The sequence below is a fragment of the Euleptes europaea genome, chromosome 16 (genome assembly GCF_029931775.1).
Source record: "Euleptes europaea isolate rEulEur1 chromosome 16, rEulEur1.hap1, whole genome shotgun sequence".
Classification (NCBI taxonomy): Eukaryota; Metazoa; Chordata; class Lepidosauria; order Squamata; family Sphaerodactylidae; genus Euleptes; species Euleptes europaea.
Window position 1 is genome coordinate 32,732,526 of NC_079327.1, and position 19,900 is coordinate 32,752,425.

Consider the following 19,900-nt stretch of genomic DNA (forward strand, 5'->3'; position numbering starts at 1 on the left):
AGCCTGCTGGGTGACCTTGGGCTAGTCACAGTTCTCTCAGAACTCTTTCATCCCCACCTACCTCATAAGATGTCTGTTGTGAGGAGGGGAAAGGAAGGTGATTGTAAGCTGCTCTCGAGACTTCTTAAAGGTAAAGTGGGGTATAAAAATCAACTCTTTATATGACCTGACTGGGGAGATACATCTCTTACAGGGATGTTTTGTTTGCCTAAAGCTGCTAAAATTCCAATTTTCTTGGTGCAGAACTTAAAAGTGCAGACTACACCAAGGCTCAGTTCAGCCAAGATCTGACCTTTCATAACGGAGGTTGAGCTTGCCGGTGCCCCTCCGCCCCTTGTGGCCTCCTGTATTTCCTAGTCATCACCAATACATAGGTCACAATTTTTGTCCTAGCTCAACAAACTATGGTTTTGTGGCGCTGCTCCAAACCAGAATTGCAAGCCATGGAAAAGCCAACCCAGAAGTATGAGAAAGTGTCTGAAGTATCCCTTCATCTGGTGCAACTTTGTATGGTCAACATTTTGCGTATGTCTTTTGACTTAGCCCTTGTGGAAGGAGGAGGGGGCACTTCTGATTGTTAACAATTATATGAGCTGCTGCATAGAGATGGTATTCAGCTAAAGAATGTGGGGAGGAGTGAAACTGTCAAAAAGAGTGCATGGTTAGGTTGAAGCCGAATAGAATAGAAGCATCAAAATTACAGGGATACGTTTAACAACACAGCAAAATTTAAATATGTTTACTAATTACAAACAGTTTGAATAAAGATTAGGATCCATTGCTCAGTGTTCTTGCATCCCACACAACAAAATACTTCCCAAGAACATAGAACAACATAAGATACGTGTAGGTGTCATGTATAAGACACAGAGTACAGCTCTAAAATATAATAGCATTTGAAAACATGACTCAAACATTGCAAGCTTAGACTAAGAGGTGCATCTGGCAAAGAGGTTTTCTTTACCGTCATGGTCTTACCATGTCATCTCTGTTGCCTCAGTGGCCTACACATTTTTTTCTGTTCCTCATTGCAGAGGAAAGGCCAGAGAACAATTTAGTGATGAAGTGGTATTCAGACACTCTGGGACAAGTAAACCTCCCCTTCAGGGGAAAGTCTGTGAATGCTGCAAGCATAGGCCACTGATTATTCTTTTCTCTGGTGGTTTGAACAAAAAACTGGGCAAACCCTCTCCCTACAGAGAGGTGGTCTGCTGTCTCAGCTTGATACTCTACATTCAGTAAATCAAAAATAAATTAGCTGACTTAATCAAATGGCTGTTATGCATTCCCAGTAACCTGTTCTTTGTCTAAATTCTCCTGAAGCTTTTTGAGTATTTAGTGTTAATCCGCATTTTCAGATTAAGTCTCCTTTAAGCAAGGACACATGTAGCTGAGCCAAAGTTTATGTGTCATGTCGTTGGACTGAACTAAAGGGACCTCTACACAAAATCTGAGGCCTAAGTGTTCTCTACTCATTCCTTGTTTCTGTGTTTGTAGTAGTAGAACAAAATTCAAGCCTGGTAGCACCTTAAAGTCCAAGAATTTTTTTTCAAGGATTGACATGATTTTCCAACCTCAATTTCATGAGGCTGAGCTTTGACTTAGAAAAGCTTATACGCTGGAAAATGTTCTTGGTCTTCATGGTGCTACTTGATCTGAATTTTATTCCTTGTGTGGTGGCTTTCAGCTTGTTACTCTTAATATTACATGTGCATCTTTTGTGTATGATTTGTTATCCTTCCTTTAAAAGTCAGTTTTCATCATAAGCCCCCCCGCCCCCCGATTTGCATCTATAAGGTGGTGTCAAAATGTCACAATGTCACTGATGGATCGGCTTCTTATATAACAACTGTTCCTGGCTGTCTAACTCTATGTAGCCTGCAGAGCCACAATACCTATCTGCCAATCCTGACTCACTGTGACATGAGCAGATCAGACAACCGCAGCAAGAAAAATAGTGCAGGAAAAGGCAGGCAGCAAAAACCACTCAGAATGTCATGTATATGAAACATCATTCTTAATTTTGAGCAGGCGCGTGTTCTGAAAACCAGTAAACAGTGAAATGCTTGAGGAGCAGTGAGAAAAATTCTTAGTGTTCTGTTAGCTGTAAACTTTAAATGTTTTCTTTTTCCATATCTAATCATTCTCCAGGTTAATCTTATGAGGTCTCAACACCCCTTCCCTTGCATCAGTACCCTAATGTGAATAGATGAGAAATCATGTGCTGAAAAAATAGAAATCAAAGATGAATTGGATATTCAAGGGGCAAACATTGATGGATAAATGTAATATTAACTATTAAAGTTGTTCCAGATCCATTTCTACCACTTGCTACAATGTCTTCAACAATACAGCATTCCTTATTCCAAAGAAAGAATCTTCAAGAATCTCAAAACTGTAAAACTAAGTATCGTTAATGTTGTCCGCTTTATTACAAATATTTTGTTCTCTGATGTTTTGTATGAAATTTGTGTGTGCATTGTTTTTGTTTGGTAAACTATCCTTGAAACTTTTGAATTACCAAATTTTAATCACTGATAATCCTGGGCTGATAAGATTAAAGCTATTAAATATGATGAGACAAAACTTAGAAACCATTGCCACTTTGGGGGCATCTTTCTTGGAATTTTCTCCATCTACCTTCATTTTATTTATTTCATCATTCTTATAGCCCGCCCTATCCCAGCAAAGCACAGCACTGACAACTTTCACATTTAAATTAGCAGGGGCTTTCAATTGCTCTGCCTTTCAGATATGTTCTCTTTGTCGTTCACCAGTCTTTAAGAAACCTCCATGTTTATTAACAGTACCATTTTGTGTTTGTCTTTCACACTTGCATATTATTAAGATGGAGCATTTATTATGTGAAGTCAAAGGCCATCACAACTAGGAAGCACAAAAGGGAGCACAGACAGACTATAGCAAAAATAATATATTACAATGACAACACAACAGAGTTGCACTTACTTGCATCTGTTTTTCGTCAAGTTGTCTTCTGTGCAGGCACACACTGGAACTGCACATGTGCAGGCCTGTCACGGAAAGGATTCTTCTAGATTAGATAGGATTTTTCTTAGTCTTAGATAGGGGGCGCCATCTCCACCGTGCATACGTCACTTTTCCGGCTGAAAAGATGCGCCCTAGTGGAGTGGCGCCCCCTTTCCCTCAGTTCCTTATTTGCCTGACAAGTAAGCTCCTAAAAGATAAAAAACAGAAAAGAGCTCACAGCGGGCAGGAGGGAGGGATGTGTGCCTGCACAGAAGACAACGAACAACAGTTACAGGTAAGTACAACTCTGTTTTTGTCTTCGGTCTTCTGTGCAGCCCCACATTGGGATGTAGAATAGCTACTCACCAGGAGGAGGGTGATGAGCTCTTGGTCAAAAAGAGAGTGCAGGACTGCTCTTCCAACAGCTATATCACTTCTGGTGTTTACTTCCACAGCTTAATGACGAACAAGGGTGTCTGGCAACGGCCATGTTGTGTGTGTAAAGTGCCTTCAAGTCGCAGCCGACTTATGGCGACCCCTTTTGGGGGGGTTTCATGGCAAGAGACTTAACAGAGGTGGTTTGCCAGTGCCTTCCTCTGCACAGCAACCCTGGACTTCCTTGGTGGTCTCCCATCCAAATACTAACCAGGGCTGACCCTGCTTAGCTTCTGAGATCTGACGAGATCAGGCTAGCCTGGGCCATCCTTGCAGCTTTACAAATCTTATGTAGAGAGACTCCTCTCTTAAAGACAGCCAAAGACGCCTGTGCTCTCGTAGAATAGGCTCGGAGCAACTCAGGACATCTAGGTCCAGATTTCTGATAGTACAGTCTAATGGTCTGTACAATCCATCTAGACATAGAATGGGAAGAAGCTGACAGACCCATCTTTGGGCCAGCAAAACACACAAAAAAAGATATAGACTTCCTAACACCTTTTATACAGTCCAAATAATAAAGCCCTTTTGATGTCTAAGGTGTGCAGAGTCTTTTCGGCATTGGACTGAGGGTATCATTAACTGAGATAGCACCAAAGTCAGTGACCACTGAGAAGTTGGGTGATACATAGGTGGGAATAAATTAGATAACCCCTTTAAGGAATAACTTAGAAGTCTGGTGGGAAAACAAAGACGTTCCATTGATGCCTATATGAAAGGCAGGCAAGGCCGCAAAATGCACCTTAAATGATGACACACTCAGTCCAGACTGCCTCAAACTCAGTAGGTACTCCAACACGATGGCTAGGGGGCAAAATGAAGGGTAATAACCCCTAGGGCAGACCCACTTAGAGAAATGTTCCCACTTTAATGCATAGGAGGCATGTTTAGAAGGCTTTCTCGAGTTCGATGTGACTTCCAACACTACAGCTTGTTTCTTTGTTTTCCTTAGAGATGGATGAAAGAAGAATGTTTAATAATGAACTCTAAAGGTTATCATCCATTAATAGTACAAATTTAATAGCACAGTGAATAGACGCACCCGGATTGTTTTTGGGGGAGGGCGTGCATATGTGCTAGCTATTGCATAGTGAATTGCAGTTCGGGTTGGGGCATCCATTTTGAGTAAATTGACCTTTCCAAATGCATAATGGCTAATTAGACACACGTGCACTAGAGAATCACATTCCCCTAACATTCCCAGAAACCCCTCCATGGTCAGTATGAAAGTTAATGTGAAGCAGAAGCATCACATGCATTGCCGATATCAACAAAAAACTGCTGTGCCTACTTGAGTGCTGTGCAAATGCAGTGATTCCCCAACGTGCGCTCAAAATGGTGTTCAGATGCAAGAATCTCACATACAGTGGGGCGCCAATTAAAAAATATCCAGTGAGGTGGCGACCAATCACAGCACACCATTGCACCATCACTACAGCACATGCGCAAAAACAAAAAAGGGGGGCAAAGGGGGGAGAATCCAACGCATCTGACCATCACGAATGATGCCACGCTCCCCAGGAGAAAAAAATCATTCATTTTAGGAATGTGAGGACAGGGTAAAATATTCTCAAGAAAACAGAATACAACAGCGAAAGAGGAGACATGTGGACAAAAATAACTGAATGTGTTTCCAAGCCTTGTCGATTGACCACTAGGAAAATCTGTTGTAATATGGAAACGGCCTATAACTCTGCCTGCTTCCTTAGGAGGCCAAACACCAAGCCTCTGTGTACTCTGTGTAATTCTGCCTGCCTTTCTTTGGGTGCCTAAAGTCTTCCATATGACTGCTCTAGAAACAAGTCGCTCAGTTGTTGATAAAACTGATCTCATTTCTGCTACCTGCCTTAAATTTAGTAGGGAGGATTATTTGGTGACAGGCACAATCCTGAAGAATTTTATCCAAATAGTATAGAATGAAGATATTGCAGCTGGAAATGTGTTTTAGCTTTAATTGTATGTGAAAATGAGACTGTTTATCCTAAAATTTGGCAAACATAATTCCTTCAGTAAGCACTGTCATTTTGGGGGGAGGGATTATCCAGATTGGAAGGAAAACAAGTTACAGCTTCAAGTGTACTTCCCTTTGAAACTAACACAACACAAAAAATGAGAGAAACAAAAATTGAATATTAACTAGAATATTTTTTCTTGCACATTCTATTACTGACTGAGCAATGAAAATCCCAAACCTAAAGAATGGGTTGCTAGACCTGAAATGGTGCCTGCTGATGTCAGCTGTAATTGTTGTAGCAGTTCCTTATCGTGCATTTGCTGTATGTGTGCTGTTTTCCTCTAATACAAGGGGAATTTTGAAGTAATTTTTTGCACCTGAAACATAGCCATGCATGAGTGTGTGCACATGCATTCACACACACATGGGTGCTTCCACATAAGAATTTTTCTCTGCATTCGCTTCCAAACAGGAATGCTATTTTTGAGAACTTATGATGTCATCCCTTTAGTGGCCACGTTCCAGGTTTTCCCCATCCTCAGCATATTGATTCTCAGACCTGGTTTACTATGATTTTTTTTTAAAGAATACATCCCAAACATGTTCACATACTATGTGGGCCAGAAGATGCACATTTTCAAAAGTCCCACCCACATCAGGGCCACTTTGCTTCTGTCAGCAATCTGTGTTTTTTTAAAAATGGTAATTGTTATAGTGTTACAGCAATGACATTTTTTTAAAAGCGGTGGTGGTGCGAAGGGCTTTTTCCCCTTAAATATGGTGCTATAGCAATTACCAAGTTTTTAAAGGTGTCTAGCTGACAGAGGAATATGTGCAGAAAACTCTTGCATGAGTGCTGCACTGCCGATATGCATGCCTCTTCATTCACAGTTGCACTCAACACAGAATGAAGGATCCCTGCTGTGTGGATGCAGCTTCACACCCTGAACAAGAGTCATTAAAATATTATAACAGAGTTCAGAGGTAGAAACAAGGCACCCCCTCTAGAACCTGCGGAGGCTGTCTGTACATGTTCTGCTGAAGCCTGTATGGGTGTATTTTCTCCTGTCTGTCATCTTGAGCTGGTCATTAATCAACTCTGTTAAAAATATATTACAGGCCATGAGCACTATTGCCACAGCTGTGAGATAACGAAAACCAGTTGCTCTGGAAAAGGAGACGCAGAGCATGCCCTGAATTCCATCACCAGATTTGGAGATAAGGTTTCAAAAACATTCTGAAGTCTAGGTGAAATATTTGGACCCTGCAATGAACACAAAGCCTGTGGGTCTCTCAACACACCTAACAGTGCATGCCAATGAATGTGCAATGTAGCCTATTGCTCTCCATATCTTCTGTACACACCCCACTCTACTGCCCCCACAAAGTAATCTATGAAAGAAAAGGAGGGATGCCCCTAGACTGGACTGTACACCCAGTACCGTCACGTAATGTGTCTTGAGATCTTAGGGTGGCCTTGTGCATTGAGTGTGCAAAGGAACCTAGAGGTATGCATGTTTAGCCCATATTTAGAAGCAGGGGCAGGGGGCGTGACCATGCTCTCTATCTGCCTTCAATATAACCAATGTCATGTCTGTACCATCCCTTTGTTGGCATTATCACAACAGATAATATTGGCCCTTTGGGAATTTGTGGCATAAAGCTAAAGTACAGAGAATCTGCTGTGAATTTGTTGTGTGATTGTTGTCTGCAATAGCAAGCAGACTTACTAGAAGGAAGTAAGCCTAGTAAGCCCTGACTTGGATAGCTCCAGGCTAGCCTGATCTCATCAGATCTCAGAAGCTAAGCAGGGTCAGCCCTGGCTAGAATTTGGATGGGAGACCACCAAGGAATACCAGGGTTGTGATGTGGAGGCAGGCAATGGCAAACCACCTCTGAACATCTCTTGCCTTGAAAACCACACCAGGGGTCACCATAAATCAGCAATGACTTGACAGCAAAAAAAAAAAGTCGCACTGAACTCAGGTCATTTATGCATGGTTGCTTTACCCTCCTTTATTCCCTGTTTCAGCCAGGATCATTTTTTTCAGTATGCATGTTATCTCATTCCTTGGAAGCTCAATGCTGTTTCAATGCAAAAAGAACCCGGCTTTTCCCATTCCTCTTCTGGCCCGAATTAAACCGTCCATCCTGGCTCATTCCGGAGTCACAGAGCATGCATACTCTGTTCTCGGGTTGAGCTTTGCCCCTCCCTTTTCCAAACCCCTCTTCAAGGCAGCATGCAGATAGCCAAACAGGGGAAGCACAGAAGATTGGCTTCTCTCACAGCCAATCATGAAGCAGTGTGTAAAGAGGCAGGGATTCAAGTGCTTCCTGCTTCCTGGAAACTCTAAGCAAAAGAAAGGCTTTTTAAAAACGAGGCTTGGATTCCCCCCCCCCTCTTTCAGATTGCTCCATTTTTTGTTTTTAAAATGCTTTTTTATGCGGCAGTTGGGACTGGACTCTTTTTTATGCGGCAGTTGGGGGGAAGGAAATCTTCTCTCAGGGTGAGTACTGTGAAGTCAGCCAATTACAGAGCAGCATTTAAAGGGGTTGGACTTGATTTGAACTTGGGAGACTGCTTTTCTGTATTCATGCCTCCATTAGCACACAGTTTCATCCCTGATCATCCCAGCCATTGCATACAGTTTCCCCCAACCTGGGTTACTTTGATCCTGGCTGAAACAGGGAATAAAGGAGGTTAAAGCGACCATGCATAAATGACCTCAATGGAACTTGTGTGTTAAGTCGCTTCCGGCTCAAGGCAACCCTATGAATCAATGTTCTCTATTGTTGGTCCTGGACTGTATTAAACTAAATCAATGTTCTCCAAAACGTACTATCTTTAACAGCCTTGCTCAGGTCTTGCAAACTGAGGACCGTGGCTTCCTTTGTAGGGTCAATCCATCTCTTGCTGGGTCTTCCTCTTTTCCTGCTCTTTTCCTAGCACGATTGCCTTTTCTAGTGACTCCTGCCTTCTCATGTGACCAAAGTACGACAGCCTCAGTCTAGTCATTTTAGCTTCCGGGGTCAGTTCAGGCTTGCTTTGATCTATAGCCTGCTGATGGCACTTCCTTTGGAGTAAAGATGCTTCAGATTGCACTGTCAGTGCCGGATTTACGTATAAGCTAAACAAGCTATAGCTTAGGGCCCCACTCTCTTGGGGCCCCCCAAAAAAAATTAAAGGAAAAAAAAACTGGATGTACATTTCCAAAATATAAGATAAAAAACAAATAAAATAAAACTTACATACAGCAACAGTGTTTTGTTATGTGCAAATGGCTTTAGATACCTATTAGGTCCGTAAATTACCATATAGCATATTCCACAGTGGGTAGCTGTGTTAGTCTGTCTGCAGTAGTAGAAAAGAGCAAGAGTCCAGTAGCACCTTAAAGACTAACAAAAATATTTTCTGGCAGGGTATGAGCTTTCGTGAGCCACAGCTCACTTTGAGCTGTGACTCACAAAAGCTCATACCCTGCCAGAAAATATTTTTGTTAGTCTTTAAGGTGCTACTGAACTCTTGCTCTTTTCTACTACATATAGCATATATTCAACACAAAAAACAGCAACAATTTGTTGTTGACAAAGGACAGCTGGACATATAAAGGGCCCCATTACCTTCAACAGCTTAGGGCCTCATCAAACCTAAATCCGGCCCTGTGCATGGTTATGCCCTGTAGTCAATATGCGGTGCCAAAAGAGCAAGCTAATTGTGACAGTACCCCAGAGATCTCCCGGTAATAGTTGGCTTCCAGACTGCCAGGGAAGGAATTTCTGCCTAGCTACAAGCCTGTTCTGTGCAGTGGGTCACTGGGCTAAGAGTCATGGAGTGTCAGAGTGAATGATAAACAATGATAGGAGAAACTGGATGAAACTGCAACTGTCCTGAGTCGCCTTTCTGTCTGTAATACAATCAGATTATGCATAACTTGTTGATGTATCGTCATAACTTGAATCTGGATAAATATCTCTTCCCCAGTATAATCGGGACTCGGAGATTTCTGCCCATTAGGGCCTCTGAGTCAGCAGCTGCAAATAAACTGTTTTCTTGATAACGATCTTGGGTCTCCCTCTCCGCCACGAACCCTGTTTTACTGCAACATAATGAACCTTAAGATAATTCACAGTGGGTCGCCGTGTCATTCTGTCTGCAGTAGTAGAAAAGGGCAAGAGTCCAGTAGCACCTTAAAGACTAACAAACAATATTTTCTGGCAGGGTACGAGCTTTCATGAGCCACAGCTCACTTCTTCAGATACAGCTAGAATGTGAATCCATCTGTCTTTAAGTCTGAATTGTCTTGTCTGAATCCACTCTCCTCTACTTAAAGACAGATGGATTCACATTCTAGCTGTATCTGGAGAAGTGAGCTATGGCTCACGAAAGCTCATACCCTGCTAGAAAATATTCTTGTTAGTCTTTAAGGCGCTACTGGACTCTTGTCTTTAGTTTGAATATCAACTGTTGAATATCAACTGAGAAACTGCTGAATTACAGTTGATATTCAAACTAAAGTCAATGCATTTACCTGGGCTGAATAAAGACCTTGCATTCGTGGCTCATGACCAATGCTGATTTTTCCACACCCATCTCTCCCCTGGACATCACAGACTCTTCTGCAGACCACACCTCATCCCATCACACCTGCTATTCACATTGACATACTTTTAATATTTACATACTAATGCTTGTCTGAATTCACTCTCCTCTACTTAAAGACAGACGGATTCACATTCTAGCTGTACCTGAAGAAGTGAGCTGCGGCTCACGAAAGCTCATAACCCTGCCAGGAAATATTTTTGTGAGTCTTTAAGGTGCTACTGGACTCTTGCCCTTTTCTACATCTGTCTTTAAGTATAGGAAAGTACTTATATACTATACTTCTATACTATACTTAAAGTCAGATGGATTCACATGCTAAGCTGTATCTGGAGAAGTGAGCTGTGGCTCACGAAAGCTCGTAACCCTGCCAGAAAATATTGTTTGTTAGTCTTTAAGGGGCTCCTGGACTCTTGCCCTTTTCTACATCTGTCTTTAAGTATAGGAGAGTACTTATATACTATACTTTTATACTATACTTAAAGACAGATGGGTTCACATTCTAGCTGTAGCTGAAGAAGTGAGCTGTGGCTCACGCAAGCTCGTACCCTGCCAGAAAATATTCGTGTTAGTCTTGAAGGTGCTGCTTGGCTCTTGCCCTTTTCTACTAGAAAATATTTCTGTTAGTCTTGAAGGTGCTGCTGGACTCTTGCCCTTTCTGCCCCCACAATGAGCCTTGTTCGCAGGAGGGCGAGGGCGGCCACGGGGCCTGGCTAGAGAGAGAAGCCTGCCGGCCGCCAGAGACGCCGCGCGGCTCCTCCCCGCCGGCCCTCTTGGGCGCTCTCCGGCCAGTCGCGGCCCGCGCCCGGCGCGAAGGGGTTAAGGCGCGCGCCTGTTCGTTAACGGCCGTGACTCATGTGTCCCCGCGGGGGGAGGCGGCCTGCTTTCCCTCACGTAGCCGGCCTGGAGCGCTTCCCGGAACAGGCGCTGCTGCTGCTGCTGGCTCACGTCTGACGCGCCGCGCGGCCCGAGCAGCCAAAACACCTGGGGGACGCGGGGGGGGGGGACGACGACGCGCGGCCTCGCCTCGCCTCCTCGCGCCGCACGCACGGGGACGGCGTGTTCCCTGGCTCCGCTGGGGGGGGGGGAGGCGGGATGCTGGCCGGGGCGGGCCTTGGGGCGGGGAGAAGGGCCCCCCCTTGGGCCCGCTGGCGCTCCCGCGGCGGGGGCTTCGGTGGGAGGGACCCGGGACGAGCCTGGCCGTTTAGGCCCGGGAGGTTTTTTGGCCTGGGTTTCCCTCTCTCTGGATGCCCCGTTTCCCCCCAGTATGGATTCTCAAAACTCTGCACAGGGGCTTATTTTTGAGTTTTGGGAACTCAGATGGGGGAAATGGGCATCGAAAGAGCGGCAAATGTAGGCCATGTATGCACGGGAGGTTTTGCTTTGGGTTTGCTGCTCTGTAGATGCGCAGTTTCCCCCATCTGAATTCTCAAAACTCTGCACGGGGGCTTGTTTTTGAGTTTTAAGAATTCCGATGGGGAAAATGTGCATCGAAAGAGCTGCAAATGTAGGCCATGTATGCACGGGAGGTTTTGCCTTGGGTTTGCTGCTCTGAAGATGCGCAGTTTCCCCCATCTGAATTCTCAAAACTCTGCACGGGGGCTTGTTTTTGAATTTTGGGAACTCAGATGGGGGAAATGGGCATCGAAAGAGCGGCAAATGTAGGCCATGTATGCACGGGAGGTTTTTTTTGCCTTGGATTTGCTGTTCTGTAGATGCGCAGTTTTCCCCATCTGAATTCTCAAAACTGCACGGGGGCTTGTTTTTGAGTTTTGGGAACGCAGATGGGGGAAATGTGCATCGAAAGCGGCAAATGTAGGCCATGTATGCACGGGAGGTTTTTTTTTGCCTTGGGTTTGCTGCTCTGTAGATGCACATTTCCCCCATCTGAATTCTCAAAACTCTGCACGGGGGCTTGTTTTTGAGTTTTAAGAATTCCGATGGGGAAAATGTGCATCGAAAGAGCAGCAAATGTAGGCCATTTAGGCACGGGAGGTTTTGCCTTGGATTTGCTGTTCTGTAGATGCACAGTTTCCCCCAGTCTGAATTCTCAAAACTCTGCACGGGGCTTATTTTTGAGTTTTAAGAATTCCGATGGGGAAAATGTGCATCGAAAGAGCTGCAAATGTAGGCCATGTATGCACCGGAGGTGTTTTTTTTTTTTTTTTTTTTGCCTTGGGTTTGCTGCTCTGTAGATGCTCAGTTTCCCCCATCTGAATTCTCAGAACTCTGCACGGAGGCTTGTTTTTTAGTTCTGAGAATTCGGATGGGGGAAACTGCGCATCTACAGAGCAGCAAACCCAAGGCAAAACCTCCCGGGCATAAATGGCTTAGTACTGGAAAGAGGGCTTCCTAAGCCTCCTCCCACACCCAATCCCAACATTCCTTCCCTGGGACAGGAAAGTGGCACCTGTTTGATTCCTGCCTGTCCCACTGCAGTGCCATACACCTGCGCTCTGCCAGGAAAACATTTTCTTTAAAGGCTGCGCTGCTGTGGGATAGGGATATGATTCCGTCCCACTGAGCATCCGTGCTCTCTGAGTACTAAGTGAATTAACCTTGGAATATACAGCTGGATGCGTCTAAGTAAGGGACAGCTGATGCAAGGGAAAAAAACAGAGAATGGAAAGCAGGCCAGTATTATTTCAGATGTTATTTTTAAAGTACATTCTTCTTCCTTGCATTTTAAAATTCATCCTTCCTCCTTACAGTGGTGTATCAGGTTCTCCCTTCCTCACAGTAGCCCTGAGGAACTCTGTTATTTATGGCACAGTTGAGATTTGAATCCGGGTCTCCCACATTATAGTTAGACCCTGTAACCACTATACCACACAGTGGTTTGTACAACGCAATAAACTAGATGCTGTTCAAACCAAACTACATGTGACACTACACAAGTCCAGCACTGGGACTTGCAGCCATATTGCAGCCGTGACTTCCAAAAGTATTGCAGGGGCTCAGTTCGTATCAGGACTGCAGCATGGGGGACGAAGGGTTCCCGCCCCCCCCCCCAGTACTGTTTTCCCAAGCTGAAACAGCATAGGGACATTATTTACCCTATCGGGAAGTTGCATATGCAAGCATTCAGCTGCAATATGGCTGCAAGTACCCATGGCAGACTTGTGTACTTCGTAACATGTGGCCTTCGAAATACACATCGTGCAGGCAGAAAGAGTTAGGTCATTTATGCATGGTCGCTTTAACCTCCTTTATTACCTGTTTCAGCCAGGATCAAATTTTTCAATATGCACGCTATCTCATTCCTTGGAAGCTCAACTCTGTTTCGAACAAAACGAGCCCGGCTTTTCCCATTCCTCTTCTGGCCCAAATTAAACCGTTGATCTTGGCTCATTCCGGAGTCACAGAGCATGCATACTGCCTTTGGGGGAAACACAGAAGATTGGTTTCTCTCACAGTCAATCACGAAGCAGTGCATAAAGAGGCAGGGATTCAAGTGCTTCCTGCTTCCTGCTGCTTCGGAGCTCTTTCTGAGCAAAAGAAAGGCTTTTTAAAAACAAGGCTTGAATTTCTCTTAACCCCCCCCCCCCACACACACACACACTTCTTTTATATTGCTCCATTTTTTGTTTTTTGTTCTTAAAATGCTTTTTTTATGCAGCAGTTGGGTTTGGGGGGAAGGAAATCTTTTCTGACGGTAAGCCAATTACAGAGCAGTATTTAAAGGGGTGGGACTTGATTTGAGCTTGGGAGACTGCTTTTCTGTGTTCATGGCTCGATTAGCACACAGTTTCATCCCTGATCATTCCAGCCAACGCATACAGTTTCCCCCAACCCGGGTTCCTTTAATGTGCAATGAACCTAGGTCCAAGCAGAGAGATCCAGCCCATGCATAAAAGACCTTAGATTCAGTGAGCAAGGAAGTCCTTAATTCAAAATTTTACTTCAGCCACAGCCTCACTAAGAACATTAGGCACGCTATACTTTTTGGGCCTTGCTCCTCCTCTATCTGCCCTATGGGGAATTTTCCTAGTACTGTGGGTCTCACCCAGCAAGGCAGATAATCTGTTTTACGTCCACATCACCAGATAACTACAGCAAAGTGCTTGGTTGACAGGATGAAATTCTGCTTTCTGTTCTGCAATCTTCTCTTTGCAAAACCTTTTTACCAGCCCCCCTTACTCCATGTTAATCTTAAATATTCCCTTCTTTCATAGTCCTATGGTTTGGACTGATGCAGGACTTGGGTGGTCCCAGGAAACAATTCAAGAGCTGTAAGAGGAAGGAATTTACTATGGCTAAATGGTGTGATTGATACATCCGTTTGATCTTTTGGAAATGTACCTAGATATCCCTTTCCAAGGAGCGGGAGGAGCCACTACAAACATGGGATCCTAGTCATCTCCTGGTGAAAATATTTTAGTCTGCATAAGTTTTCTTCAGTGTAGAGAACAGCAAGGTGGTGGTGGTGATTTTTGACATTTTTAAGCCCTTTTCCCAAAGTTGGTGTGCACGTATGAAAAACAAAGAGGCATTTTTGAATATGTTTCTGATTTCAGACTTTATGTGCTCAGGGACAGCTTCTTTTAAATTGCAAACCTATTCACACTTAACTTGGAAGTCAAGTCATATTGAACTCAGCGGGAGCTGCACCTGTATAAACCTGTTCAGGAGCACTAGGTAGTTAGACCTTTATGTTTCATTTTTGTGAGGGCATTGTTGCGTGATAAGCAGGACTCGAATGGGTGAAGCCTTTCCCATCATTTCAAGCTCTGCATAAGCTATTATAGCTGTTACAGGCACTTCATAAGGCTGCCAGATCTCTTCCTTCTATGGACATTAGAACCTTGTCATTCTAAATAGGTACCCAATGGACACCAGATTAAATTAAGCCATGTCCAGTCTCCACTCCATCTTCCACTGTCATTAAATAATAGAAATGGCTGATGCCAGCTCAGTAGGAAAGAAACACTGCTTGAAAACATTTAGCTGTAGAGGAGGTTTTCATAAGACTCAAGAGAGAACATTTTGAGCCACGTGAAACTTCTTGAATTACCATTTGCTTTAAAAATACACACTATACAGGGAGAATTAGAAGGGGGCTTGTTTTTTCCATGTGGAATTGTAATACGATAGGAACTCCTGATGAGGTATAATGCTTGTGCTCCAGATTCATAACATTCAGCACAAGGTGTATAAAGCCTGATTATTATACGTGGCTGATTATTCCTCTCTTTTGCAGCAGGGAGGGATTACCTGCTCTTACAGAATACTCCTTCACACACATGTGCTGATTTCCCTCTGCAATAACTCTGCAGTCAGTAATTCATTCTATCAATATCACTGCATGAAGTCATCAAAAAGCCAAATTATGTAGTGCATAGGAAAGACTGTATCTTTGTTTAGCAGTTCTGTTTTACTGGGTCCCCTTCCCCAGCAGTTGTGTTGCATTTTTGTATGGTTTGTTATTTGGAGTGCAACTTAAAAAAAAAAGATTCTTAACTGTAAACCTGTGTTGTAGACAAGAGCAAAGAGATGTTATGGAAGTGGGGAGTCTACTTCCTCAGGGAACTAAAGGCAAAGTTTTAAAAAATCTTAGCCAGGGGAAAGATCCCAGTCTGGAACAATAAAGGCATAGAACAATAACTTCTGCAGGAATAAAAATTGAAGAGGTGGGTTTTCCAAGATCTCATTCTTCCATCAGTTAACTCTAAATCAGATGGAATTGAAAGGGTGGGATAGAATGTGTTTCAGTTCCTGATTGGCATAGAGATTTACAGATAAGACAAAATCTCCCCTTCTCTGGACATGAGCAGGAATAATTCTGAGACCATTGATGGAACACTAGTCCAAAATTCTTTTTAAAAGCAATTATAGAGAAAGCTAGTCCAAACGTTTCTACAACCACAGGCAGTCTCAGCCAATGAACAAGTTCACGTTGTCTTATCAAGTGAATGGATTCAGTTTCACCAGGTTGCAGCACTACACATTTCTTGTATGGCACAATTACACAAGTCTATTGTTTCTGGCAAAATGGATAGTCACCCCTTTAGAAACCCTTTGTGTGATGCTTGATGGACCAAAGCAATGCAGCTCTTGATCCAGCCATGGTAATCTCAGACAGTTTTACTCCAGGGATCCTGGATTGTGAAAAACAAATTCTCGATCTCATTTGCCTCTCAAGATAATCTTTCAGTTATTGCCTCACATTCGAATTGTATCAGTTCTTCTTCAAGTCATAGAAGGAGGCTAAAAAAATAGAACCAACCCCTGAGAGGGATGGAACAGGGAATTTAACTTGAGTATAAATACGGTCAGGGGAAAGGATAACTTTGTCCATCTCAGCTTCTAAGCAGGGTCATCTTTACTATTTGGATGGGAGACCACCAAAGAAGTCCAAGGATCATCTTTAGTCTTCTAGTTCAGCCCCACATATGGGACTGCATCTGAGCAAGCCTGCCTTCGGTAAACTTTCTAGCCTCATAGCAACAGCAGGGGGTGCCCACCCTACAAATCCTATTGGACCATCTTCCTGCCGAAATCATCCTATGATCGGGGGGTGCCCCCTCTTCCTCAATTCCTTTTTCTGCCACCTTAATGTGTAGACATCTTTCAACAACCGCTGCTTGTTCTGCTCTATGAGCATATTTCTCAGAGATTGTGAGTGTTATATTGTCTTGTTTCTGGGCCTTTGTCAGCCTTTGAACTAAGTGTTTGAATCCCAAGATTGCCGCTGAGGTAGCTTTTGCTGACTTAGCTGGCCTGTTTCCTGACATTGTGCTGGATGGCTTCAAAGGCACTGTTTAAGAAATGGCCCAATGCGGCACGAAAACAACACACTCTGACGAGCATCAGGAGTGTTTACTGTGCCTGGGGGAAACTCACAATGTGCAGTCGAGCCCTATCTGCCAGACGTTTACCCTGAAGGCCCGCTCAGACAGGGCCTTTAGACTCAAGGCCGTGCTATGGGAGAAAACCCTCCAAATTGTTTCTGGGAATGTGGACACCCCTCAACACCCCTTCTAGTCTCTTTCGCCACCAGTTGCTTCTCCTAACGAACCAACTGCAGAGACGGCCTCTATCAGGTCCCTACCTTTCAGATCCTCTATGACCTGTGCTTCGCTGGTTCTGCCGGTTCTGACAAGATCCTCGATTCCATCAGAGCCTGTAATGGTTTAGACTCTTTCAGACCCAACCAACATCATCTTGGTTCCATTGGTTCCAGGAACCTCAAAATCGGTTCTGTCAGTTCTGCCATTCAAGGGCTACACACTCTTCACTGCAGAAACCAATGATTTTCTCAAAGAAAAGAAAACCAATAGATGGAAAAATTGTATGGTGTTATCACATCAGCTCCATCAAAAGATCACTTTCAGTAATGCACCAGACCTACTCAAATCCATACTTCTACCGCCTGCAGGGCTTCCAGCCAGCGCAGCTGCAGTATCCTGTACAATACCAGCAGTTCCAACCTCAAGAGGGCAAGCATAGACAGTCCAATAAGCCCAGATCTGCTTCAGCACCTCCCCCTCTTCCTCTTAAGGAGCATCACCAACAGGGCCGGAAATTTTTACTAACCACCCCAACAGGGGAACCTGTTTTTTTTCTGGACAGATTGTCCCTCCCCCACCCACCCTGAATGGGAGCATTTGTTCAGACAATTGTGGATCATTCAGAATGGTTACCTGTTAGAGTTTAAACAGTTGCACCCTTTGTTTCCTTCCTTTAGAGCCGCTGATAATCCTATGGTTGAACTTACTGTTCAGTTGGTTGATGTCCTTGAGAAAGGAGCTGTTCAAACGGTTAATCCTAACATTCAGAATTTTGGGTTTCATTCAAGGTTTTTCCTTGTGGATAAAAATGTTGGAGGCCATATACCAATATTTGACCTCAGATGCCTTAATAAATTCTTAAGAGTTCCTAAGTTCAGAATGGTCTCCCTTCCTTCTGCCATGGAGCTATTTCCATCAAATGTGTGGTTTGCTGTAACGGACTTAGAAGATGCTTACTTTCATATTTCTATTCACCCAGACGATAGAAAATATTTGAGGTTTAGACAAGGTCATCAGGTATATCAGTACACATCATTACCCTTTGGTTTAGCTACAGCCCTACGCGTCTTTACCAAATGTATGGCAGTTGTGGTTGCACACCTTAGAAAATTGAGTTGCTGTATTTTTCCTTACCTGGATGATTGGCTCATTACAGCCAGGTCAGAAAGCACTTTGAATCACCACGTGCAGCTTGTGGTTGAGACAATTGGGAGAAATCTCATCTTACCCCTTCACAGAAGATTTCCTTTATGGGTTCCATATTGGACTCTGTACAGGCCAGGGCTTTCCTCCCTACCAGTAGAGCCAAAGCCATAAAAACGTCCATCCTCTTGATCCAGAGAAAGTGATGTCAATCAGTCAAAGCAACCCAGAAGCTACTGGGCCTTATGGCCTCATCCACAGCCGTTGTACCTCATGCCAGTTGCACATATGCCCTTTACAGCTTTGGTTCATTAAGCTGTTTGACTCTTTCCATCACCCTCCATTCCATTGTTTTTTGGTTCCTAAAGCAGTGTTACGATCACTGGAATGGTGGTTATGTGAGGATAACTTGTTCACCAGCATTCCCTTTGGTTATTGGCTTGGATCACAGGACGATTTGGGCAGGAAGATCATCCAACAGGATTTGTAGGGAGGGTGCCCCCTGCAGTTGCTATGAGGCTAGAAAAAGTCTACCAAAGGCAGGCCTGCTTGGATGCAATCTTATATGTGTGTCTGCATTGAAGACTTTGATGAACAAAGTTTCATCAGAGTCACCACGTTGACGGCTCAGATATGTAATCTGCATCCACACAGACATAATGTTACAGTTTGGGGGACTTAACCCCCCCCCCCAAATATAACTTTTGCAACTTTAGGGGTTTGTCTACACACCTTGGGGTTTCCCAACTTGGAGAAATTCTCCTTTCTCTCATTGTGAGGCTGATCTGCAGATTTAGATATCTGCAGATTGGCCCACACTTGAGAAATAGATACATAGCTGCTGTGCAAAATTTCACAGCCAGTAGCAGAATGCAGATTCCTATTGTCTTTGTTCCTCAAAGGCTTTCCCCCCCTAATGATACAGCTCTATAGCACAATGGGAAAGTTTAAGTCAGTTCTACCTCTAGTGGCTGAAGACAGGAAGTGTCGATTATTTCCTTTAGTTCATCATCAGAGCATTTGCTTGTTATATTTAAAAATAACACGATTCAGAGGGAATGGATTCAGCTGGGGAAAATATGGTTTGCAAGAATATCCTCACTTATTTTAGAAAATTGTTTCCTGATTTCTTGTTTGTTGAAAGACTGAAATAAACAGGAAACCAGGATATTTGTAACGGAGAGCTGCAGCTATAGTAAAGGTCAGCATCTGTCAAATTAGCTGAAACTTCAAGGGAAGCAATGCTCACTAATCACACATGTGCAGGCTCCTTGTACTTATATAGGACTGGTTTGGACATATATGTACATCATTTGATCACTGTGCATTTGATGACTCTTAGCTGAAAAGCTGAACTATCCTTGCTTGAAACATATTGTGTTGGAATTGATATAGCCATATGAAAATTATCTCTGATGATTAACTTGTGGTGCATTCACATATGCAATGGAGTATTTATCACCCAATTCTGCAGTCACTGATGACTAATAAACATGCATGTGTGAACCAGTTCACAAATGATCTTTGGACCAGGTATAGAAAAATAACTAGTTAAAAACAGGTACATTCCTTGGAAATGATTTCCTGGATATTCTCAGGAATAACAAATTGAGTGGCAAAAATTGCAATATCTCTAAATTTCAAACTTGTAACATTAACACTAGCCACAGCAGTTGTCATCATTATATCCTAAGCCCTATTAATATGTTGGGGATAAAGGAATATTATGTGGTTGATCTACCATTATCAGTGGTAGAGCTACCTCTGCAA